The sequence below is a fragment of the Schistocerca piceifrons genome, chromosome 1, assembly GCF_021461385.2.
Source record: "Schistocerca piceifrons isolate TAMUIC-IGC-003096 chromosome 1, iqSchPice1.1, whole genome shotgun sequence".
In the NCBI taxonomy this organism is placed as follows: Eukaryota; Metazoa; Arthropoda; class Insecta; order Orthoptera; family Acrididae; genus Schistocerca; species Schistocerca piceifrons.
Genome location: NC_060138.1, coordinates 72,896,839 through 72,924,680, shown reverse-complemented (window position 1 = coordinate 72,924,680; position 27,842 = coordinate 72,896,839).

Below are 27,842 nucleotides of genomic sequence, written 5' to 3'. Positions count from 1 at the left end.
AACAGAATACAGAAAGCATGCTTGGATAGGATTTTTTTGGTGGAAACAAATGTGGAAATAAGACGAAAGATCTATGGAATGAAGTTTTGGGTTGGACTGCAGTACCAAATGTTACACTGAAAACAAACCCTGTCCTTTCCTTTTGTATTATTATGCTATGTGTTTGTGTACCCTTGTGTATTTGTGTACTTCTTGTCCTTATGTGTTTAGCTGATGAGAGCTATGTTGTAGAATTTTTCTAATACTATGTTATTTACTTTGCAAAGGTGTTTAGACATTATTTATTCTGTTTTGTTTTAATGCTCATGTGTGAAGTTGATATTTCGAAAGTTATTCTAATCTTTTATGTATTTACTTATGTCATAATTCCTGTAACAAAGATGTATATGTTTATTCTATTCTTTTGTAAAGCCCCTATTACTACAAATGTTATCTGTATTATTATGTTTTTAATGATGTGTTTTGTACCTTTGTTATTGTGTTCTTATGTTATAAAATTGTACTTGACACCAGTTCATCAAATTAAGTAACTTGTAAGTTCCATTTCACTGCACACGTTTCTGTTGGTCATAGTATATGGACAATATGTGAGAAGTAGGGACTGTTAGTGTTTACACGTGTGTTAATAATTCAGCAAGGGACTGGATAACAGCATTGCTGGTTCTAAGGACAATTCCAAGAACTTTGCGAGTGCAAAAGTGATGGTTATAGACCTGCTATATAATCCGCAAGACTCTGCAATGGTGATTGTGCACCTGCACAGTCACAACAGATGGCTGCTGGCCATCTCTACAAGGACTACAGTGGGTCTACACCTTTGATGACTCACCAACTCACCAATACCATTATTTCTACAAGGACTGCAGTGGGTCTGCACCTCTGGTGACCCACCAATACCATACTCTCTACCAGGACTACAGTGGGTCTACTCTGTGCTGACCTACCTACCAATATTCTTCAAAACGTCAAATGACTCTGCTGTGGGTTTGCTCTGTTGTGGCCCATTACTTGTCTGCATGTCAAGAGTCAGCACTGTCTTTCCGATGGAAGGACACTACTTCTTCAAGACTGCATGGAAATCCACTACTTCTGTGTGCGTTCTCTTTTACTGTTCAGACTTTGAAAAAAAAAAGAAAAACACTGTAATTTTACTGTGATGAATCAGGACTGTCTTTATAGACTGTGAGAAAATTTTAGCTTTTGACCTACATTGTATCGATAAGTGTGTGCCTTTGATTTCTTTGTTATTGTAATTATGAAAAATTTTATCAAATCATTATTGGCCACTGCCCAAAACAATTTGTAAAATTTTTTGTGGGGAGCATGGGGGCTATGTAAGTAGGCTGTTTATGTTTTCTTATTGGCAACGTTACGTAGCGCCCTGTATGAAAATCACTGGCTGTGCTGTGTGCAGTCTGTGTCTAGTTTGCATTGTTGTCTGCCATTGTAGTGTTGGGCAGCGGCAGCTGGATGTGAACAGCGCGTAGCGTTGCGCAGTTGTAGGTGAGCCGCCAGCAGTGATGGATGTGGGGAGAGAGATGGCGGAGTTTTGAAATTTGTAAGACTGTCATGAATTGCTATATATAATATGACTATTAAGGTAAATACATTGTTTGTTCTCTATTAAAATCTTCCATTTGCTAACTATGCCTATCAGTAGTTAGTGCCTTCCTTAGTTTGAATATTTTATTAAGCTGGCAGTAGTGGCGCTCGCTGTATTGCAGTAGTTCGAGTAACGAAGATTTTTGTGAGGTAAGTGATTTGTGAAACGTATAGGTTAATGTTAGTCAGGGCCATTCTTTTGTAGGGATTTTTGAAAGTCAGATTGCGTTGCGCTGAAAATATTGTGTGTCAGGTTAAGCACAGTCCTGTATAATTCTTGTAAGGGGACGTTTCAAGGTCACCACTGTTAGTGCTTATAACCAGGCGTGAACATGCATCATTTTCCTTTCAGTTTTGCTATAAGGGGGATAGGCAGGCTGCTAGCTCGTTGGTGAACTGAATTTCTAATAATAAATCAGTACTTAAATATGCGGCTTTAGAACCGGCAGTATATTTATAACGTGCAGCTCGATCCACTTGACTCGTCCAAACAGGCAACTTGTTGAAACTTCCTGGTAGATTAAAACTGTGTGCCGAACTGAGACTCGAAATCGGGACCTTTGCCTTTCGCAGGCAAGTCTTCTACCAACTGAGCTACCCAAGCACGACTCACGCCCCGTCCTCAGAGCTTTAAGTACGCCAGTACCTCGTCGTAACAGAACTAGTGCTCCCGGAATATCGGTATGAAATCTGTATCCTATATGGCAAACATAATACCCAGTGGAGAGAGTTATTAATGCCATCTCTCGAGGCACGGTATGTGTGTAGGTGTCACATAATGCCGGTTTTAGCGGTCACTAGATTATTGTGGTTGTTAAGCAAATAATGCTGCTTAGCTAGGTTTGTGAACGTCATGGGCGTAGTAAAACTCCGTGTATCTGACATGTAAGGAACACTGGCGCACTACAATCAGTGTCCACAAGCCTCAGGTTCCAGAAGCTCAAGCTGGCTGAGCTCAGCAGGCCCACAATAATTGACGTGCATGTGAGCGACATCCAATACAAAGGCCGGCTCTTGACTTCCGGTCAAACTTACACCGGTGGCCGTCCAGCACTCTCCACTCGTGGCTCCTCTCACATGTCCAACTCGTCGGCAGATAAACACTCCCTGCGCCCTAGAATCGCTCCACACTAGTCAGCTGCAATCCACAAGAAGCAGTGTCAAGATGGGAAACTTCTGCAAAATAGTGCTCTGCCAGAATTGCTTATATCAGTCCTTTCGGACTAAATACACATCTTAGATCTTCAATAGTTTTGTAGTATGATATACACTGTAGTTCAGGATGGATTGCGTTATTGCAACAGCAAGTAGAAGTATTCTGATGTTTAGTGCCGTTATTATACGTGTTTTCATTATTATTATTGTACAATGCATTATATACTAAATATATTTTTATAATAATATGCCGCTCACGTGCTATACAAATTTTAGTATTTATTCACTGAGGAAGTTAGATATAAGGGTTGGAACTTAAATAGTGGCAAATGTTTATTCACAGCCGATACAAAAGAGTTACATGTTTGCACCTGTTACTGTCCTTCAAAGTAGTCACCAGCGTTGTGTAGAACCCATTGCCAGCGATGTGGATGTGGAAGGCGTAATATACCGTTAGCAGAGCATGTTCTGTTGATGGTGCGAATGGAGCGGTTTACTGCCTGTCGAGTCTCTGGAACAGTTCTGAAGCGAATGCCACGAAGTGGTTCTTTCGGAATCAAATCAAAGTCACAAAGTGGTGGATGGTCAGTAATTCCCAATCCCATCAACCGAACAGAGCAGCCACAGCTTGCGCTGCATGCACCCGCGCACAGTCGTACAAAATGATGGGTGGGTTGCGCAGAAAGTGTCGCCGTTTCTTTCGCAAAGCTGGCCGCAGGCGATGCTCCACAGACTAACAGTAATACTGTGCATTGTCGGCCTGCCGTGGTGGAACGTAATGCGTTCGGATAACACCATCACAGTCGTACACGAGAATCACCATAACTTTAGACCGTTCCATTCGCACCATTAAAAGAACAGGCTCTGCTTACGCCTTTCACTTCGCTGGCAACGGGTTCTGCACAATGCTGGTGACTACTTTGAAGGACAGTAACAGGTGCAAACATGTAACTCTTTTGTATCGGTTGTGAATAAATAGTTTCCACTATTTAAGCTCCAACCCTCCTGAAAGCACTTACCTTGCAACGTGAAATAAATGCATAACTATCTAAATAAATAAAAATGTGGCTTCAACAGGTTGCTTACACCAATACATACATCGTGCGGTGGCTAAATCCGGACTAATGAAACATTTTTTTAAATGCAAATTTATTAAAACAAAATGCGAATGAAAATGAAAATCCTTTTACATGTAATTAGTGGTATCTTTCAAGAGTAGGATACTCGATGTAACCCTCCAGTCTTGTCCTGAGGCGATCGCACGCAGTCTTTAAAACAGCGCTGTCCATATCCGCGAATGCTGCTTCAAAAGCGGTGAGTAGAGATGCGACATTATGTTGCATCGCCTTATTGGTAACTCTTTAGATTACGCTCCAAACACAGTAGTAGAGGGGTTTCAAATCCGGGCTATTCGGGGGCCAGAACTCCTTTGTCCAGAATATGTCAACGTTATCCGAGAGCCAGTTTTGGACTAAACGAATCGTATGACCCGGTGCTCTGTCCTATTGAAAGACATATTGTCTTCCCGAGGCCACAGTTAGTATACACAGTTTCACGACGTTCGTCAAAAATTGCAGATAAACTTCTTTTGTCACAGTTTGTACATTTTCAAAGAAATGTGGCGGCTTTGTATCATCCTCACAGGACACGACACCTACGACGTGAACCCCAGACTTCTACGAACAATTATACTTGGAAACAGGATCGTAAACAGTTGATTTCGTGTAGCCGAAGAATCGAACTACTGCATTTTAGTGGCCAAACGTCCAGCGGGAAGACTTTCGATAAACGTGGCTCTTCGGTTGGACTTCGCACTTGTCCCTAATATGTCGGCCATGTTGAGGTCCTGACTGTTTACTAGACGCCTTTTGCGGAACTACGACATGGCGGGCAATTTAAATTGAACATTTCCGGATTTAAGCTCCGCGCCCTGTAGATCAGAATATGATCAACGTTGATCATAAAAAATTTAAGTATCTACCAAGTTTCGGAATATCTCACGACTAATTTGTCGGCAATAGTGTAAACCGAAGTGCTAAAATTCATTGCCTTACTCTTGAAAGCAGCAGATTTCGATAACTTGAAATATTGTGTTGCTTTACGACACTACACACATGCAATAATAATATTGGATGAAGGAGAAATGAGAAATGCACCCGATAGATGAAGGAAATCGTAGTAATATCCATGAAGGAAGCACGTCTTCTGCAAAAATGGTAGTGCTGCAAGGACACAGCAACAACAGGAAAGAGTTTCAGAATGAATGTGAAGGTGCGCCATGAGTCGTCCTTGGATAACTCTGTCCGCGGAACACTTGTCCAGAAAAGGCAAACGTTCCAGATTTGATTCCCGCTCTGGCCTTCTAGGAAAATAATTAACTATTTGATACACGTGACACCAGAGCCACGTGAAAAAAATAAAGCGAAAAACGAGCAACACATTAGGATGTGGCTGTGAAGGAACGCATCAAATGGTTCGGGAGTGTAATGGCATATAATAATGACATATGACGGTAAACATTTATTTCAGAATCAAACAGAACACTCAAATGAAAACAGCCAATTAGATACGACATGGATCCACATAGTAAATCTTTGAAAGTTTCTAACTCACAAATTAAATTTCATAGAAACATGATTTAGGGTGCTTTGGACACAGTTCGTTTAAATAATCAGATACCTGAGACCAAAAAGTAATTTTCTATTTGCAAAATTATAAGTCACTGTTGTAACAATCTGAAAATAACGAATAAATTATGTTCGCGACTCTACAAAAAGAGTTAAGCCTTTTATGTTTAGCTACCTAAAGATCCAAGACGTAGCGTGTAAAGTTCAGATGTTTCTCCTGGTGACTGAGCACGGAGGACATTACATCAACATTTACTTCATTTGCAGACTAATACTTAATAGATATTAGTATGTTTTTAGGTTGATTAGTACCTGGAAGTACATGTCGCAAGAGCAATCCATTAATGCTTATTTTCCCATGCGTGAGGTGTTAAAGTGTGGATATAAGGACGCAAAATGGTTGTCTATACAGGCAGGCGTAGTCCACTATGTGGTGCAGTTTGGCCAAGCAGAAATCATCAGGTCGTAAACTCTGTGATGCGTCTGTGGGAACACTGTTCGACGCAGAGAAAAAACAACCGACATATCGATATGTCTACTGTAATTATAAAAAAATGTCTGCACTTATATCCATTACAGCCTTTAACTTGCGGGAGGAACACCTTATCTAGAACATCATGCACGTTTTGGTTGCTCGGGAGCACTAACTTTTTGGAGGTGAGACTTGCACTATGGATCATTAATCTTTGGTGGCGTATTTATGGTGACGGAGTATTCGACACGAACTATTTGGAGATCGAAGGCGGGAAACTGCACGTAACATGGAACTGTTTAGTGTATATCAGTAAGGTAATCCTCCCCGAGTAGACAGGACGTGCAGTGCGTAACACTTTAGCGAAATATGTTGATGATATGTGACGCGACATCTTACAGATTGTATGCTTCCACTTTAAGGAATAGTGAGGTTCGTGGATTGGCTTATAACTGTCGAAACATCTCTGTTTTCAGTTTATAATGCATTACAAAGAATACGAAATTCATTATTTCGTTTATTATTAATTCAGTGTGCATGGCAATCATTTTTTTTTGAATTCATTTCATAAGTTACTAGCTTTGTCTTCATGAGATCATTCCATATATCAACATCTGGCACAATGATCTTGTCACGAGTGGTCGCAGGCACGTGGTGTGTGGTGCCAAAGGCGGGAATTAGTGTAGTGAATTTTTACAAAATTTTGAAACAGCGTAATAGTATTAAGAAAAATAATCATTGCTTCCTGCACAGACTTCATGACTCCTTCGATATTTTTATACTGATAAATTGAACGCTGAGCCCTGGAATACTGAATAATGGGACGTCCTTAATGCAGCAGATGTCTGCTGCTTATGTCTTGGCGACAGTCGCTTCAGTATATACGGCTGCTGTTGTGAAGATCCAAGCTATGGGGTGTTTGGTCGCTTGTGCAATTCAGACAAAAGTGAAGAAATACACGTTCAATAAATATAAGTTATAAATAAATTATTGTTGATGTATATAATTAGTTATATGCATAACATTGAAATTTGTTCAACAGTAGCTTTTTGCTTGTCGTTTTTCTGGCTTAAACATATGTCACTTATATTTTACACGTATATATATTTCAAATACATATCAAATTTTTCACACGTATCTGTGCATATATTTTTTCTGTATCTGTAGCTAATTTTGTCCTGGTTTCATCTGAGTCCTAAGGAGACCCGTAGTTCTACCAGGGATAGAAGTTTACAAAAGTCGTGGGCAATGGCTCAGCGTCTTAGGTATGAAAATGGAATAAACATTTTTAAAAATGAAATAGAATAACTGTTTCATCATATGTCTTCACATCCACTCACATTATTTCTCTTTCTTTGAAAAAGCTGTTAGTCGCAAGAACATGTGTTTAAATGAAAAATCGAAGCTCGGTTCGTGAACCATTCTTTGAAGGTTTGACGCCGCGTGATGCTTTACTCCTATCAAGTAACTAAATACAGGAAAGAAATACGAAGAGATCGTTTTCGGATATTTTTACAGGTCTACTCGTCCCCATCCCCATCTCTGTTCATAGCAGTGCTATCTTATTCCCACAGTGTCTCAATTAATGTGTCATGCATATACCATGTCAATACTTTTCAGCCCCTTACAACGCAATAACATCCCCAGATAGTAAGACCTTCGTGTGCCAAGTTTGGCAAAAATTGTTCTAGGCTTTACAGAGATAGAAGAATAGAAGGGAGAACCGATAGAGGTACTCAAGGTACCCTCCGCCACACACCGTCAGGTGGCTTGCGGAGTATGGATGTAGATGTAGATGTGCTGATATGTCCACTGTGTTTGCATCCGCTCCCCATTCCCCCCCCCCCCCCGCCCCCATCCTCCATCCGTATCCCCGATCACTATGGGTGAAACGTCATCGGGACTGTAACCAATCAGGACGCTGAAAACTATGAATTAGACACTGATATCGATCGCCATTGACTCTTTTCACATGTCACGGTTTCTCAGCCCCCACCCTTACACCTGGGCGTGTACTGCCAGCTGTAGGAATAATGGGTCATGTGTAAATACATAATTGGGTTGAATTTGCTCCAGGCTTTCCTCTTCAATACCAGCCCCTAACCTATGGAAGATAGATGGTTCTCATACCCACAGCGCTTCTTTCCACGTAGTAAGTGATATGTGTACCAAGTTTGGTTGAAATCGATCCAGTGGTTTAGGAGGAGAAGTGGAACGTACTCACGCCGAAAATTTTTAGAAAATAAAATAAGGTTCAATTTAAAGGAAATTAGCTTGTGAAAATATTCCCTGTAACATCAGTACATTTTTGTACTCGATGAAACAAGCACTTAAGGCAATGGTGCCACTCTTTCTGAGACACTTCAGAAAACAGGCTTTTATAATGTTCCACTACTTCATCTGATGACGAAAAAGTGGTTCCAAACATTTTGTTTTTAATTTTTGTAAACAAAAAGTAAAGTTCAGGGGAAGGAAATATTTTTTTCACAAACTTTTTCAAAAAATTGGTGTAAGAGACCATTTTTGTACCAATCGGTAGTGACGGTACCCCTAGCTTCTGAAGATAAAGCAACAATATCACACTTTAAAAAAAAAAGGAACCAATTCGTTTGGCTTCCGTAGACTGTCTCTCTTTGAGAGACCCACTGAGCCGTCTGATTTTTGTTTTCAGGAGCACGACAATGAATCCAAGTTTCATCACGAGTAACGATATTCCAAGCCAAATTTGAAGTGCCAGCTTGGAACCTGTAAACAGCAAAGTTGTCTCAAATCTAACTGGTGATGTAAAACATTATGGATCTGACTCACACCAACGCCTAATGTCGCAGAAATAAATGCACAAGATATCCGTCAATCTTCTGGAAGCATTGCTTGAACAGCAGTGGTATTTTCACCAGTGACAGCAGTTCTGGGCATTCTTTACGAAACTCATCTGAAACTAAAAACCCGTCTCTTTTCATTTTTTCCGTACAAATTATAAATTGTTGATTTACATGGGATTTCTTCGTCAAATGCATTTCTAAGCCAATTTTTACTATGTTTACGATTTAAAATTGTAAAAAAGTCTTATCCTGGAAATTTTCTCTAATCAAATTCAGTTTTGGGTGCGCACGAAAGTTCTCCTCGTATAAACAATTATTTTTTGTGGGTGGGTATAGGTTATCATCACGTCTTCTCACTATAATCCCTTAGGTAGTTTAAAAGGCTCAGCCTTTGTCACACTGTCCCGTAATGTTCCCAACGCTGATTGAGTGGCATGGAAGCTTTTTTTTTTATTTATTGAAACTTATTGTGATTATTTCTGTAAGTATGGAATAGTGATAGTACAATAACAGCTGGGATAAGGAGAAGGTTAACCCACAGTTATTAGAATTCTACTACAATTTCAAAACGTGCATATCGCCATGATAATGAATGCCCCTCCTCTGTATCTTGCTCTCCTACATCTCCCAAGCATGCTGTGCCTTCCGTTCCTGCGCCATGGAGTCGCTTCCGCACCGAAGATATTCTGACCGCAAAAGAGCACTCGCTTCTCTGCCAAACAAGGCGGCGACTGAGGCATTCATTACGAACAATGAGGAATTAGCATAAGGACGTGATGCCGACTGAGGGTACACACAGATGCTGTCCCAGCCTGCTGCAGTTATGTCACAAGAGGCTGCATTAGCATGCGATCGCTTGGTCGCTGACTAGCAGTATGACGACGACATGTGTAGGTGATACCTTAGGGAAAACGTAACAAATTGCGAAGACTGTGCCATGAATAAAACATGGAATCTGGGTACTGTCAATCCTATTAGTGGCCGCTGCACACGAGTGGAATACAAACGTACTTTAAATGGATGCTCTGATGATTTACAGCATAATAACCGTTGGTTGTTGGTTTACTTCCTAAGACATTATGGTATCTCAGATGTTAACACATCTGAATCTTTTAACTTGTTAATTCATGGCAATAGTACATCAGAGCTTTTTCAGAAAGGCTAGCAGGAGTTTTCAACCCAATAATTTTGTAAATGTGATTAAAAATGTCACTCTTAGATAAGGTGATCTTGAACTACTGACTTGTTATCCTCTGTAAGCGCAAAACTGCAGCAAGATACACTGGTGAGGCAGAATATTATGACGAGTGCCCGTTGCGAGAGCGAATGCCATCTGGTGATGCTGCGTGCTGGTGTCGCGGTAAAGGAAAGTATGTAAGCGCAGAAAAAACAAAAAGGGAATCATTCTATCGATGATAGGGAGCGAAAATGGAAAAATGCATTTATATAAACGACTTTGACAAAAGGCAGATTATTACCCCACCCTTGGGAGCGACTATAATGAAAACGACGTACGGTAAGGTTGCTCAAGTCGAACCCCTTAATGGAGAATTGTTTTTGGTGCGTTGATTTAAGTAACACAATTTGTTTTGCGTACGCTGAATCTTTATTTTTTGAGTTGTCAGCCAGATTCCCCACAGTTAAAAAAGTCTTTTCTCAATCTTTTTCACATCTGTACCTTCGATACGATTAAGGCGCCTGGTTTCATAATCCGTACCCCAAATAGCCTAAGTCGTACTTAGGATACGAAGACAGCGACGACATACTAAATTCATGGCTTAATGTAACAAAAGACATAACAATGAAGTACAAACTATAAACATGACGTTACTTCCTTAGTTACATGTAATGAAATTACAAATAGGAAACAAAATATAAGTTCTTTACAAATTCAGTTGCTTAAATTGGCATGTCAAAAATCAGCTGGCTTGAACAGAGATATCACAGAAATATTTCTTAATTTTACTTTCCACGCTAGCGCATAGGTCATGCACACAATCTTTACAATTCATAGTCTGAATTATGTTTTCTTTTCGATGTCACCTACGCAGGTGACATTACCAGTTCACTCTGTCCCTTCAGCTTTTTTTACTCTTCTTAAAGTTTTTATCTGACTGTCTCGTTTTTATAGGTATGTTGTTGTACACTGGTTTTTGGATAAAATGTTAAAGTAGGACATTATTTATTGACTGTTAATTTCGGCAACTGTTGCAGTACTGTTTCCAGGTTAACATTCTTGTGGAACGTCCAGACTAATTATTAAGCGGTATTGCTACGTTTGGCGGCCTTCCAGAGTTTCGCGTTGTTGCTTCAGTGCCATCAGCCGCTTCTTGGTATGACTGGTCAACAATACGTACAGCAGTAGCTACGATGTCCTCTTATTTGACGACATTCGAATCACTTGGCGACAAGGCTGCCGCCATAAATTCAGTGATAAGTCCACACAAACCGACCTGAGTTATGCATTACCCAGCAGTTCTGCAGTGTTAGCTTGTTTTATGACCCTGACAGGGTTTTAAGTATTTTCAAGACCAATCTGTCCAATGGGTGTCGTCGATGAGTTGTGTGAGCGGGATATGATACCATGATTTACCACGAACCAGCTGGATTGCGTCTAAATTTTTGCCGCATGTGCCACCCACAAAATAAAAATTTGTTTCTCGGCTCTTTTTCTACTTTTGTGCATTTTATGGCTTTTCTACTTTCGTGCATTTTATGGCATTTTCTAGCCATTGGAAAGACAGTTCTGATGTTGTCCAGTCGTTAGTCGAGTATCCAAGTGCCATGCTTGGTATATCTCCCCTTTTTAAGGTCATTCTGATGTGTTTAAATATTAACATTGGAGCTACGAATTCTCCTGCTGCATTCACTGCGTATACACGTGTACTTGTAAGTTCCTTTTCTTCGCTTGTGATTACGCCCAATTGACGTTTGTGGATAATGCGGTTTCATTGGTCGGCAGTAACTTACGTTCCTCTTCTACACTCCTGGAAATGGAAAAAAGAACACATTGACAACGGTGTGTCAGACCCACCATACTTGCTCCGGACACTGCGAGAGGGCTGTACAAGCAATGATCACACGCACGGCACAGCGGACACACCAGGAACCGCGGTGTTGGCCGTCGAATGGCGCTAGCTGCGCAGCATTTGTGCACCGCCGCCGTCAGTGTCAGCCAGTTTGCCGTGGCATACGGAGCTCCATCGCAGTCTTTAACACTGGTAGCATGCCGCGACAGCGTGGACGTGAACCGTATGTGCAGCTGACGGACTTTGAGCGAGGGCGTATAGTGGGCATGCGGGAGGCCGGGTGGACGTACCGCCGAATTGCTCAACACGTGGGGCGTGAGGTCTCCACAGTACATCGATGTTGTCGTCAGTGGTCGGCGGAAGGTGCACGTGCCCGTCGACCTGGGACCGGACCGCAGCGAGGCACGGATGCACGCCAAGACCGTAGGATCCTACGCAGTGCCGTAGGGGACCGCACCGCCACTTCCCAGCATAGGGACACTGTTGCTCCTGGGGTATCGGCGAGGACCATTCGCAACCGTCTCCATGAAGCTGGGCTACGGTCCCGCACACCGTTAGGCCGTCTTCCGCTCACGCCCCAACATCGTGCAGCCCGCCTCCAGTGGTGTCGCGACAGGCGTGAATGGAGGGACGAATGGAGACGTGTCGTCTTCAGCGATGAGAGTCGCTTCTGCCTTGGTGCCAATGATGGTCGTATGCGTGTTTGGCGCCGTGCAGGTGAGCGCCACAATCAGGACTGCATACGACCGAGGCACACAGGGCCAACACCCGGCATCATGGTGTGGGGAGCGATCTCCTACACTGGCCGTACACCACTGGTGATCGTCGAGGGGACACTGAATAGTGCACGGTACATCCAAGCCGTCATCGAACCCATCGTTCTACCATTCCTAGACCGGCAAGGGAACTTGCTGTTCCAACATGACAATGCACGTCCGCATGTATCCCGTGCCACCCAACGTGCTCTAGAAGGTGTAAGTCAACTACCCTGGCCAGCAAGATCTCTGGATCTGTCCCCCATTGAGCATGTTTGGGACTGGATGAAGCGTCGTCTCACGCGGTCTGCACGTCCAGCACGAACGCTGGTCCAACTGAGGCGCCAGGTGGAAATGGCGTGGCAAGCCGTTCCACAGGACTACATCCAGCATCTCTACGATCGTCTCCATGGGAGAATAGCAGCCTGCATTGCTGCGAAAGGTGGATATACACTGTACTAGTGCCGACATTGTGCATGCTCTGTTGCCTGTGTCTATGTGCCTGTGGTTCTGTCAGTGTGATCATGTGATGTATCTCACCCCAGGAACGTGTCAATAAAGTTTCCCCTTCTTGGGACAATGAATTCACGGTGTTCTTATTTCAATTTCCAGGAGTGTATTTCCTCATATTTATCAAAAGCTCATTAACACTCCATTTATTAACCCCCTTCCTTCATACCATTGATATTGCTTTGGGAGCTCGCAAGGACAAAGTTAGATGATGTTTCTTAAACGTGTAGTACTTTTTTATCTTTTTTTTAATTGAAGCGATGCGTTAGATGATATTTCCCAGCAAGTTTTCTTAATTGAATAATAGTTACTCGGAAGAAACTAGACTATAAATTAGTTATATACTGTGCTAATTCAATTTCCATCTCTGCTGTCATATCATTAGGTCTTACAGATTTTGATGTTTTACGTACAGATGACAACACCATACAGGCTTTGCTATGTTATATCTTCTACATGCTTGATTAAATGGAATATCACCATTCCGATTGAGTAAAGCTTCGTTCATATGCTAATCCTTCCACTTACTGTATGCTGTCCTCCTCACACTGATTAGCTGAAACAAAACATTCTTAGTTGGTGTGTAATTTCCATCAACGTCTATGTCGCTCTGATACGATTAACGAATTATCCAAAGGTACGACTTAGGCAGTGAGACCTCTACCGTTTCAAACCAGAAATAAACGTATAACCTCAAATTTTTCTACCGTTTGGTTATGGTCAAATGAATGGCAGAGTACCACGAAGCTACACATGATAGGAAACAATTAGTTTATCACCTTGTTTTTCTCTGAAATTGATTACAAATAGGCGAAAGAATGTAATGAAACAGTCAAACAAACTGACTTGCTAATTGTTTTGCTGTCACGACAGCCAGTGGTACGCTCATTTGTTCTTTTGTTTACTGTTACGACAGTTCAGTTCTACACCACTTGATATCGCATTTTATAAACGTGGGGGTCAGATATTACTGGGGTACGACTTACGCTGTGGTACGACTAACACAACCTTATCCTAGCTGGCCGGCCATTCGTGTTCTACTAACTCCTTTAAGAGCTACTGGTTGTACCGTCAGGAACATCTTTGGAACGTGGTTGCCGGCCCTGTATAGATGGCCCTTGACTGAGCTGACGACATAACACAATGCCTTTGACGATGCAAGTGTTTTGGAGCACGCCGTCCAGCACACACAGTTAAACAAGGGACTTCGCCACAGATGATCCGCATGTGTTCCCATACTGAGCCAACAATATCATGAATTACGATCGAAGTGGGCACGGGAGCATCGAGATGTCCGCCCCCGGTAGCTGAGTGGACACAGTTCGGCGCTAGCGGCCGTGCGAAGCGGAGGTCCGATACTTCCGCCTGTGCGGCGTGTGCGAGTGTTTGTTTACTTGTGGACTTAGTCTGCACGCGGGCTAGTAACACCGATCATGGCGAACAAGTACACGAAAACTACATTACGATTCAATTTCTGCAAAGACTACGAACGACCAAAGGCTTTAGCAGTGGAACGATTCATTCGAGAGGACGTCAAGATACCGCCAAACGATATTATCGGAATTCACCTATCCATCGTTAGTCCCACGGTGTATGTTAAGATGGTAAATGACGCGGCGTGTGAGAGAATTCTACAGGCGACAAAAGCAGGTCTCCGATTTTGCCATAGTGACGGGAATGTCGGCACGGTAACTGTAGAACATGCTGGTCTGGGTATACGGACAATACGTGTTTTTGAGCTGCCATTTGAGCTCCCGGCTGACGAAGTTATCGAGGCTTTTAAGCCATACGGCACAGTACATGGTCACACAGCAGAACGCTGGACACAATTCGCCACATACCCCGTTCTTAACGGAGTCCGGCAGATCACTATTGATCTTCAGAAGCATGTACCGTCATATCTGACAATTGGTGGTTGTCGGGCGGTGGTGATTTACGATGGTCAACCACGTACATGTTCTGGATGTGGCCAGGAGGGACACCTCAGGTCGAACTGTATGCAACGGCGGATTACGCAACTGCCTTCAGATGTGCGGGAGCCGTCGCCGGCGATGACAGTACTACCGATCACCTATGCCAAAGCCCTCACTGCGTCCGCTGATGACCGAAAGGACACAGCCTCGGTGGAAGATCAAGATGGCACTCTCCGAAACCTTGTCGCAGACGTCGGGATGACAGAGCATGCTGCTCCGTCGAGCATACAATCTACGGCGACAACATCAGATGAGACCGAACTCCCACCCAGCACACCGATGGTACAAGAAGCAGTTCCAGCCACTATGGGTGCTGTTCCGTCTGAAACGCACTCTGAGACGACATCATTAGTTTCGACCGAACTCCCGCCAAGTTCAACGATGGGACTCGAAACACTTCCAGTTCCTACGGACGCTTTTCTGTCGGGCAACCGTGATTCCCTGCAATCTGAGGACACGGACGGAAGATCGCGCAAACAGCGTTCCCCGAAAAGGAGGAAACGGCGGCGTCGCACGACATCTCCTCCAGATGACTCCCCTTGCCCCGACGACGATGTGCCTGTGGACCAAGACGACACAACAGCCTCTACGAAACAGGATGAGGCACTGGGAACTGTTCGATCCGACCCACAGCGGTCTGTCACATTGACGGTACCGGGACGTGGTGATGCTGAAGAGAAATCACAGCCAGTTGGCTCTCCAGACGCAGATGCTGTGGCTATGGACACGAATATATCACAGCCTGAAAAGATGTGGTATGAGGATATTGAGGAGGCGCCGGACGTCATACAGAGGCAGCCGGCACTCACGAAGACGGCCTAATAATTGCTGAAGGTGAAGGGAGAGGGGCGAGAGAGCGTCTTCTAACTCAGCCCCCGGCGCCGATGCAGGGAGATGTTGTTGCGCCTCGACAGAGTGGGATTCAACGCCATGCGAACCGTATTGCGACATTAAATATCAATGACGTGCGTTCACCGGCCAAAATACACCTATTGAAGGAAACGGTTTGGGCATCTGATGTGGATATTGCTTTGCTGCAGGAAGTCCACATAGCTGCACTCCCATACATCGCTGGCTACCAATCGTATTCGTCACATGGAGATCACAATGGGAGTGGGGTGGCAGTTTACGTGCGAGATGGCTTCCCAGTGGAAAACGTGTGTTACCTTCCGTCGGCCAGGGGAATGGCTTTCACGACGTTTGGGACACGCATCATCAATCTTTATGCACCGTCGGGAAACAATCGGCGGCGGGAAAGGGCGCGATTTTATGCAGAAGACATTGCTCCACTATTCCATGGACGTTCTGAATGTGTAATAATTGGTGGAGATTTCAACTGTGTTCTCAGCCAGAAAGACCAATGGCCGCAAGCAAACATCAGCCAGGAGTTGCGAATCGTTGTCAACGACCTTGTACTTAGTGACACGTGGGAATTACGACATGGAGCTGCACCGGGATACACCTATGTGACAAGTCATTCGGCGAGCAGATTAGATCGCATTTATATCTCACGGGCTCATGCAAATGATGTCCAGGACGCGGAACGCTGGCCATTGGCATTTTCCGATCACAGCGCTTACATCTGTACGGTGCTTCTTCCCCGTAGAGAGGTGTGGAGCAGTAAGGCCCCGTGGAAACTAAACATTCAACATCTACATGATCCTGAATGCCGTCAACGGATCCTTGAGACATGGACGATGTGCGAGCGAAGGGTTGGAAGGTATGCGACGAAGCTTGATTGGTGGCTGACTTGTGCTAAACAGGCGCTTCGCCGTACGTTCATCTCATATAGCAGGGAAATGGCAGAATGGCGCCGCCGTACCACCGACTTTTATTTTGCAGCACTGCGCGACCTGGATGAAGGCCCGCCGGGACAGGACATCTGGATCGAACGCAAAAGGATAAAAGCTAATCTAGTGGCTTTAGCTCGGAAACATCTTCAGGGAACCATGGTGCGCGCCAGATGTCACGATACGATAAGGCACGAGATTCCTTCCATGCACCACGTCGTGAATGAACGAAAGCACCGACGACGCGTTTTGGTACGGGAGTTAATCACCCGCGAAGTCGGACATTGTCTCTGCATTCGTCGACCATTACCAACACATCTATCGGGAAGAAGCAGCCTCTTTCGATGACCTCGACCGTATAGCCACGTCCGTCTCCCGTACACTGACGGTGGAAGCCGCGGGAACCTTACTGGAAGCCATTAGCTGTGAGGAAGTACATGATGCGATCGCACAAGGTGCGTTGAATCGGTCCCCAGGCATTGATGGGCTTCCTGCTGAATTCTATCGCGAATTTCGCAACGAAATGGCACCACGATGGACGGAAATGTACAACGAGATGTTAAACTCCGATGCGCCTATTCCACCGGCTTTTATGGAAGGCCTCCTGGTGCCAGTACATAAACCGAAGCCAGGAATTACGGTCACACATTATCGCCCCATCACCCTGCTTAATGCCGACTATAAGATCTTTGCACGGTTGCTAGCGTCCCGATGTCGTATGTTAATTCGTAGCGTTCTCTCTCCGGAACACACGACACCGGGTGGATCGGTGAATGTGCAAACAGCTACTGGCGAATGCCGTGATGTGATAGCGCTGGCGGAGGAGTGCCGCCTTAAAGCGGCGATGGTGGTGGTTGATTTTGACAGTGCTTTTGATAAGGTGCGCCGCAACTATCTGTATGCTGTACTGGAACAAATGAGTTTTCCAGATCGTTTTACTGGTCTCATTAGAAGGATTTACGAGGGCGCACAATCCTTGGTACAGGTTAATGGGCGTATAGCAGGGCCCATTCAAATTCGACGATCCATTCGCCAGGGCTGCCCTCTTTCGATGCTGCTGTTCGCGATAGCGTTGGAACCATTAATTGGGAGGCTCACCAATTCTCTTTTTGGGATGGAACTACGGGGCTACACCTTCAAATGTCGTGCCTATGCGGACGACCTCCTGCTGCTCGTTCGTTCTGAGGAAGAGGTGAAGACGGTCCTTGAACTGTTGTTGGACCACAGTGTGATCGCGGGTAGTGCAGTGAACATGAACAAATCGGCGGCAATGCCGGTGGGAAGGGGCCTTACGCCGGAAGAAATCAGTCCGTTTCCTTATGTGCAACGATTCCGCTATCTCGGCATAGACTTCACCTCATCTGTAAAACATACTGCAGCAGTTAACTACCGACGTATTTTACAGACAACACGTACCATGGTCCGACAACATCTCCTACGGCGCCTTGATCCTTTGCAGCGAGTCGAGTACCTGAACACTTATGTGGTTTCTCGAATGGTGCATATTTCGCAGATCCTGCCCCTACCACTTACGCTTGGACGTCGACTTCAATCAGCACTAGGCTATTTCGTGATGATTGGATCGCCCCTCAAGGTGCGATACGAAACGCTCACTCTCCCTACGGACAAGGGGGGACTCGGACTTACGAATGTTCACTGCCGTGCGACGGCGCTCCTTCTAGCCACAATGTATAAGCAATGGCGTAGCGGGCGTGATTCCCTTACATCCCGCCTACTGGATCTCCTGGTTCCAGCGTCCCTCACACCTCCGGTGGCGGTGGGCAACATTACGCCACATTTTGCGCATGTCTCAACATTTATCGTGGAACTTAGTTATATCAGAGACGAGCTTCCGCGCACGAGACCGCCATGCGCGAAGGATTTTTATGTTTGGCTGCTACGACGGATAAGTTGTAATGTAATTGAACTGAAACACCCCAGGTTGCATTGGCCGAAGATTTGGAGACATGTGCACCAAAAATTCTTTCCTACCTTCGTTCGGGCACTGTGGTTCTCTGTCGCCTGTGGCAAGTTCAACACCCACCAACGGCTCCATGCAATTGGACTAGTGGACACTCCACTATGCCCGAAATGTCACCAAGTGGATGACGACCATCACCGCTTAACTTGTATCGCGGTGGAGGACGTCTGGCTCCTAGGAAGACAGATGGTGGCTTGCTACCTCCGTGTGACCCCGCAACATATTACACCTGCTTCCTTCTTACATCCGGAGAGTGACTACTTTCCGGCGACTAAATCACAGTCGATCATCTGGATCAAAGGTTGGACGATCGCGTACCTCTATGGGGATACTGCCACGTAGCGACTTGACTTTTGGTATTTCTTGCAGCAAGCCCACAGTGAGGTTCATAGATGGTCACACTATCGGGACACCTTTGCCAATTATCTTCAGGCAGTCTTCCTTGACCCCCCACGCAGTTGGAATGTGCCGGGTGCAGTCGGTGTGCACATTTGACAGCTGATGATGAACCTCACGCTTTTCTCACCACTCACTATGTAATGCACATACTATATGATGAAATGGTATATATGTTCCTTTTAACAGAGTGATCCTTATTGAAAATAAATAAATAAATAAATAACAACAACATCCCTGTTCCTTTCAATTTGTGATTTGTTTTAAAATCTTTTGTTTTCTTTCTTTTTGGCAGAGGATGCATTTCATTTAGTATTTGTAAAAAAAAAAAAAAAAAATAAAATAAAAAGAGTGGTTAGCGTTCAAGTCCCGTAATCACCAGGTCGCTGGATCGACTCCCACTAGTCAGTTTTTTTTTAATTTCTAACACAGTCATTTTCTTTCTATTAAAAAAAAAAGTGGTCAGCGCGACACAAAAAAAAAAAAAAAAAAAAATTGGTAGAGCACTTGCCCGCGAAAGGCAAAGGTCCCGAGTTCGAGTCTCGGTCGGGCACACAGTTTTAATATGCCAGGAAGATTTTATCTTGGTTTGGAGAATAGTTATTTACTTCTTGTGCCAGCTCTATTTAATTTTATTGTTGTTTTGCGTGAGATTTCGAAAAAAAAGTGTAGTTTAGCGACATTTATAGCGGAAGGCGGTTGTCGATCATCATTTTGCTCTATGTATCTATGCGTAAACATGGTTCACTCGTGGAACGGCGTAATATCATGTCTTCAAGTTTTACTACAAGAAAGATGTTCTCCTGTGAGATGTCTTATTCGCAATGTCCCTGGGACTGTGAGCCCAACCATCACAACGCAAAAAAAAAAAAAAAAAAAAAAAAGTGGTCAGCGTGACAGAATGTCAATCCTGAGGGCCCGGGTTCGATTCCCAGCTGGGTCGGAGATTTTCTCCGCTCAGGGACTGGGTGTTGTGTTGTCCCAATCATCATCATTTCATCCCCATCGACGAACAAGTCGCCGTAGTGGCGTCAAATCGAAAGACTTGCACCCGGCGAACGGTCTACCCGGCGGGAGACCCTAGTCACACGACATTTATTTTTATTTAGCATCGAGATTGGATCGTGAATCAATGCAATTGAATGAAAATTCTTGTTACATCAGGTCGATGGTCGTGTCCATGTACACCGTCATCCAAACGAACGGATTGTCGAAACATGCAGCACGCCACGGACACAGGTGATAGTACGGTGTTAAGTTGTGGAGGACATTCACTGCAGTTTCCGTGTGAACTGTGGTAGTTAGCGAAGGAACCGTTGCAGCTGCGAACTATATGAATATTATTGCACACCACCTACATCTCTCCATAACGGACGTCTTCCCAGATGGTGACGGCATCTTGAAGCAGGCTGACGTCCGTGCCACAAGGCAGAATCACGCTTGAGGAGCATGGTAGTGAACTCATGTTGATATTTTGGCAATCAATTGTTCCTATTCTGAATCCGATAGAAAGCGTCTAGGAAGGCACAGTGCGCCAGCTACGCGACCACGAAGCACCGGTCTGTAATTTACGCGAGTGGCGCGGTGTCTGCGTAGACATTGGTTGCCTCCGGCGTCCAGAAAACTACCAAGGACGTGTCGACTCTACGCAATGCAGAGTCGCTGCTGTACTGTGTCCCAGAGATGGGCCAACATGCTATTAAAGAGATCGTCGTAACGTTTTGTCTCATCATTCGTGCCATGAATTAACTATTCATGGCATAGTGGTATTCCGGACGTGCCTGGCAGTAGGCACCAGCGCCGTCGTTGCCTTCCGCCATGGCACAGCTCGCCGCCAACGGCAATAAAGCCACAAGCAGCGCTAAAGCGAGGTGTGGAGGGGCATACAGACACAGCTTGAAGCAGTCTGAGGCGGCCGCATCATAGCACTTGATACAAAATATTACGATAACCAACGAGTATGTGTGTTTCTCGACGGAACTGAAATAGAAGAAAGTCGTAACATCCAAACAAAGCTTCTGTACAGTGCATGGAGGACGGTATATCTACCACATTCTTACTGGCAATTGAGGATCTATAAGCCCACTGTCTTCCCCCCATGAACCATGGACCTTGCCGTTGGTGGGGAGGCTTGCGTGCCTCAGCGATACAGATAGCCGTACCGTAGGTGCAACCACAACGGTGGGGTATCTGTTGAGAGGCCAGACAAACGTGTGGTTCCTGAAGAGAGGCAGCAGCCTCTTCAGTAGTTGCAAGGCCAACAGTCTGGATGATTGACTGATCTGGCCTTGTAACAATAACCAAAACGGCCTTGCTGTGCTGGTACTGCGAACGGCTGAAAGCAAGGGGAAACTACAGCCGTAATTTTTCCCGAGGGCATGCAGCTTTACTGTATGATTAAATGATGATGGCGTCCTCATGGGTAAAATATTCCGGAGGTAAAATAGTCCCCGATTCGGATCTCCGGGCGGGGACTACTCAGGAAGATGTCGTTATCAGGAGAAAGAAAAGTGGCGTTCTACGGATCGGAGCGTGGAATGTCAGATCCCTTAATCGGGCAGGTAGGTTAGAAAACTTAACAAGGGAAATGGATAGGTTGAAGTTAGATATAGTGGAAATTAGTGAAGTTCGGTGGCAGGAGGAACAAGACTTTTGGTCAGGTGAATACAGGGTTATAAACACAAAATCAAATAGGGGTAATGCAGGAGTAGGTTTAATAATGAATAGGAAAATAGGAATGCGGGTAAGCTACTACAAACAGCACAGTGAACGCATTATTGTGTCCAAGATAGATACGAAGCCCACACCTACTACAGTAGTACAAGTTTATATGCCAACTAGCTCTGCAGATGACGAAGAAATTGAAGAAATGTATGATGAAATAAAAGAAATTATTCAGATAGTGAAGGAAGACGAAAATTTAATAGTCATGGGTGACTGGATTTCGATTGTAGGAAAAGGAAGAGAAGGAAACATAGTCGGTGAATATGGATTGGGGCTAAGAAATGAAAGAGGAAGCCGCCTGGTAGAATTTTGCACAGAGCACAACATAATCATAGCTAACACTTGGTTTAAGAATCGTGAAAGAAGGTTGTATACATGGAAGAGCCCTGGAGATACTAAAAGGTATCAGATAGATTATATAATGGTAAGACACAGATTTAGGAACCAGGTTTTAAATTGTAAGACATTTCCAGGGGCAGATGTGGACTCTGGCCACAATCTATTGGTTATGACCTGTAGATTAAAACTGAAGAAACTGCAAAAAGGTGGGAATTTAAGGAGATGGGACCTGGATAAACTGAAAGAACCAGAGGTTGTACAGAGTTTCAGGGAGAGCATAAGGGAACAATTGGCAGGAATGGGGGAAAGAAATACAGTAGAAGAAGAATGGGTAGCTTTGAGGGATGAAGTAGTGAAGGTAGCAGGGGATCAAGTAGGTAAAAAGACGAGGGCTGGTAGAAATCCTTGGGTAACAGAAGAAATATTGAATTTAATTGATGAAAGGAGAAAATATAAAAATGCAGTAAATGAAGCAGGCAAAAAGGAATACAAACGTCTCAAAAATGAGATCGACAGGAAGTGCAAAATGGCTAAGCAGGGATGGCTAGAGGACAAATGTAAGGATGTGGAGGCTTATCTCACTAGGGGTAAGATAGATACTGCCTACAGGAAAATTAAAGAGACCTTTGGAGATAAGAGAACGACTTGTATGAATATCAAGAGCTCAGATGGAAACCCAGTTCTAAGCAAAGAAGGGAAAGCAGAAAGGTGGAAGGAGTATATAGAGGGTCTATACAAGGGCGATGTGCTTGAGGACAATATTATGGAAATGGAAGAGGATGTAGAGGAAGATGAAATGGGAGATACGATACTGCGTGAAGAGTTTGACAGAGCACTGAAAGACCTGAGTCGAAACAAGGCCCCCGGAGTAGACAACATTCCATTGGAACCACTGACGGCCTTGGGAGAGCCAGTCCTGACAAAACTCTACCATCTGGTGAGCAAGATGTATGAAACAGGCGAAATACCCTCAGACTTCAAGAAGAATATAATAATTCCAATCTCAAAGAAAGCAGGTGTTGACAGATGTGAAAATTACCGAAATATCAGTTTAATAAGTCACAGCTGCAAAATACTAACACGAATTCTTTACAGACGAATGGAAAAACTAGTAGAAGCCAACCTCGGGGAAGATGAGTTTGGATTCCGTAGAAACATTGGAACACGTGAGGCAATACTGACCTTACGACTTATCTTAGAAGAAAGATTAAGGAAAGGCAAACCTACGTTTCTAGCATTTGTAGACTTAGAGAAAACTTTTGAGAGTGTTGACTGGAATACTCTCTTTCAAATTCTGAAGGTGGCAGGGGTAAAATACAGGGAGCGAAAGGCTACTTACAAAAAAATGGCTCTGAGCACTATGGGACTCAACTGCTGAGGTCATTAGTCCCCTAGAACTTAGAACTAGTTAAACCTAACTAACCTAAGGACATCACAAACATCCATGCCCGAGGCAGGATTCGAACCTGCGACCGTAGCGGTCTTGCGGTTCCAGACTGCAGCGCCTTTAACCGCACGGCCACTTCGGCCGGCGGATACTTACAATTTGTACAGAAACCAGATGGCAGTTATAAGAGTCGAGGGACATGAAAGGGAAGCAGTGGTTGGGAAGGGAGTAAGACAGGGTTGTAGCCTCTCCCCGATGTTGTTCAATCTGTATATTGAGCAAGCAGTAAAGGAAGCAAAAAAAAAATTCGGAGTAGGTATTAAAATCCATGGGAAAGAAATTAAAACTTTGAGGTTCGCCGATGACATTGTAATTCTGTCAGAGACAGCAAAGGACTTGGAAGAGCAGTTGAATGGAATGGATAGTGTCTTGAAAGGAGGATATAAGATGAACATCAACAAAAGCAAAACGAAGATAATGGAATGTAGTCGAATTAAGTCGGGTGATGCTGAGGGAATTAGATTAGGAAATGAGACACTTAAAGTAGTAAAGGAGTTTTGCTATTTGGGGAGCAAAATAACTGATGATGGTCGAAGTAGATAGGATATAAAATGTAGACTGGCAATGGCAAGGAAAGCTTTTCTGAAGAAGAGAAATTTGTTAACATCGAGTATAGATTTAAGTGTCAGGAAGTCATTTCTGAAAGTATTTGTATGGAGTGTAGCCCTGTATGGAAGTGAAACATGGACGATAAATAGTTTGGACAAGAAGAGAATAGAAGCATTCGAAATGTGGTGCTACAGAAGAATGCTGAAGATTAGATTGGTAGATCACATAACTAATGAGGAAGAATTGAATAGGATGGGGGAGAAGAGAAGTTTGTGGCAGAACTTGACCAGAAGACGGGATTGGTTGGTAGGACATGTTCTGAGGCATCAAGGGATCACCAATTTAGTATTGGAGGGCAGCGCGGAGGGTAAAAATCGTAGAGGGAGACCAAGATATGAATACACTAAGCAGATTCAGAAGGATGTAGATTGCAGTAGGTACTGGGAGATGAAGAAGCTTGCACAGGATAGAGTAGCATGGAGAGCTGCATCAAACCAGTCTCAGGACTCAAGACCACAACAACAACAACAAGCCCACTGTCAAACGTAGATGCGAAACATACACACGTGGCAAGAAGCACTTCTATGCATCTGTCTTTCTCTCTCCCTCTCTTTTTCTCTCTCTCTCCGTCTCTCCCTCCCTCTCTCCTCCCCTCCCTCTGTCTCCCTCTCTCACACAGACGCACATACGCACGCACACACGCACACACACACACACACACACACACACACACACACACACACACACCAGTAATACAGAGTTATGACTCATATATGAAAGTAATACGGGCAGACAGGTTTACAAACTGAAAGTTCTTTAGTCAAATTTTTACTCGAATTGTAATAACTGGGAGCGTGAAACTTCTTAATTTATTTGATTCTGAAACTGCTGAGTGAAACTGAACGCACTCTCACTTTGCTTGTTTTTATCGTTTTATATCTGACCTAAGAATTATTCCTGACAAATACAACTCAAACGGTATCTGACTGCTCAAATAATTAACACAAAGGAATGGTCCTGAAGAAGAAGAAATTCTAACACTAACCCATAAATATCATAAGTCACTTATCTCACAGAAAATCTTCATTACACGAACTACAGCAAAGCAGCAAACACCAATAAAGCCAGCTAAATAAGAGATTCTAACTACTGAAGTCTCTAACTACTAATAGGCATGTGGTTAGCAAAGGAAAGATTTTGGTGCTGAGCAAACAATGTATTTACCATATTTTATCTTAACCAAGTGAAAACCAGTTCAATAAGTGATAAAATCATCAGTAATAAATCTCCATGACGGATACACATTCAGACCGTCCGCTCGCTCTAATACTGCAAACCTCCAACACTGCTAATTATTACCCCCTAACCTCCATCACAGCCGACTACTCACTCCCAACTTCCATCACTGCTGGCTGTTCACCTTCAGCTGCGAGTCCGAAAAGCCACAGAGTCTCTTGGAGAGTGCACACAGAGCTGTCAGAGTCATTAATGCAGAGCGCTACATGGCGCTGCCAACATACAAACACATAAACAGCCTACTTACAAAACAATTCATTTTAGTTTCTTATAGAAAAAATTCGTTCGTAATGAAGAACGATCCTAGGGAAAGTCACCAAAGCTTGTCTCACGCGGTAAAGTAACCCTCAGGTAGGTGTCGGGAGGTGATTGGTTCACAACAGCAGCTGGGGTGGAGAGGAGCTACGTGTATAAACAAATCCATCAACCTACCTGATGCAGCATACTACACTGCTGGCCATTAAAACTGCTATATCAAGAAGAAATGCAGATGATAAACGGGTATTCACTGGACAAATATACTATATTAGAACTGTCATATGACTACATTTTCAAGCGATCTGGGTGCATAGATCCTGAGAAATCAGTACCCAGAACAACCACCTCTGGCCGTAATAACGGCCTTGATACGCCTGGGCATTGAGTCAAACAGAGCTTGGATGGCGTGTACACGTACAGCTGCCCTTGCAACTTCAACGCGATACCACAGTTCATCAAGAGTCGTGACTGGCGTATTGTGACGAGCCAGTTGCTCGGCCACCATTGACCAGACGTTTTCAATTGGTGAGAGATCTTGAGAATGTGCTGGTCAGGGCACCAGTCGAATATTTTCTTTATCCAGAAAGGCCCGTACAGGACCTGCATGCGGTCGTACATTATCCTGCTGAAATGTAGGGTTTCGCAGGGATTGATTGAAGGGTAGAGCCATGGTCGTAACACATCTGAAATCTAACGACCACTGTTCAAAATGGCGTCAATGCGAACAAGAGGTGACCGAGACATGTAACCAATGGCACCCCATACCATCACGCCGGGTGATACGCCAGTATGGCGACGACGAGCACACGCTTCCAATGTGCGTTCACCGCGATGTCGCCTAACACGGATGCGACGATCATGACGCTGTAAACAGAACCCTGATTCATCCGAAAAAATGACGTTTTGCCATTCGTGCACCCAGGTTCGTCGTTGAGTACACCATCGCAGGCGCTCCTGTCTGTGATGCAGCGTCAAGGGTAACCGCAGCCATGGTCTCCGAGGTGATAGTCCATGCTGCTGCAAACGTCGTCGAACTGTTCGTGTAGATGGTTGTTGTCTTGCAAACGTCCCCACCTGTTGACTCAGGGATCGAGACGTGGCTACACGATCCGTTACAGCCATGCGGATAAGGTGCCTGTCATCTCGACTGTTTGTGATACGAGGCCGTTGGGATCCATCACGGCGTTCTGTACTACCCTCCTGAACCCACCGATTCCATATTCTGCTAACAGCGATTGGATCTCGAGCAACGCGAGGAGCAATGTCGCAATCACGATAGGCTACAATCCGACCTTTATCAAAGTCGGAAACGTGATGGTACGCGTTTATCCTCCCTACACGAGGCATCACAACAACGTTTGACCAGGGAACGCCGGTCAACTGCTGTTGGTGTATGAGAAATCGGCTGGAAACCTTCCTCATGTCAGAACGTTGTAGGTGTCGCCACCGGCGCCAGCCTTGTGTGACTGCTCTGAAAAGCTAATCATTTGCATATCACAGCATCTTCTTCCTGTCGGTTAAATTTCACGTCTGTAGCACTTCATCTTCGTGGTGTAGCAATTTTAATGGGCAGTAGTGTAATGATCTATCCATGACAGCCAAGTACCAGACGGGATCAGATGCGTAATTCAGATGCTGTCCATTCCATTAAAAACACTAATACTCCCTATATTCTCGCCATTAACAAATATTCCAGCTTCACAGTTCGCCCTGCCTTATACAACGTCGAACTACGGCCCTTAAGTGAGCATGGTATGGGGCGTATTGTCTGTGGTCTCATGACTGCACGCGCTCGAACCTGTCGCGGCACGTGGCCACAGAAATGCCCACATAGGCCCCTAGCTAAAAGCAGCTGCTTCCGACGTTGTACAGATGAAGCATCTAAAATTTTACCGCCCTTCATTGATGAATTACATAGGAAACACGCGTTGATGTTAAGAGGTACAAGGGAAACTGAATAAATAAAATACATCGTTCTTTTTTTAAAAAAGTACAATAACATTTACTGATACTCCAATTTAAAAGCATTTTTACATTATCTGAACCGCACATGTGACTGCTGTTGTCATCACCGTGACCACGAGGTTCCTTTTTACACAGCTCTCATCGCTCGAAAC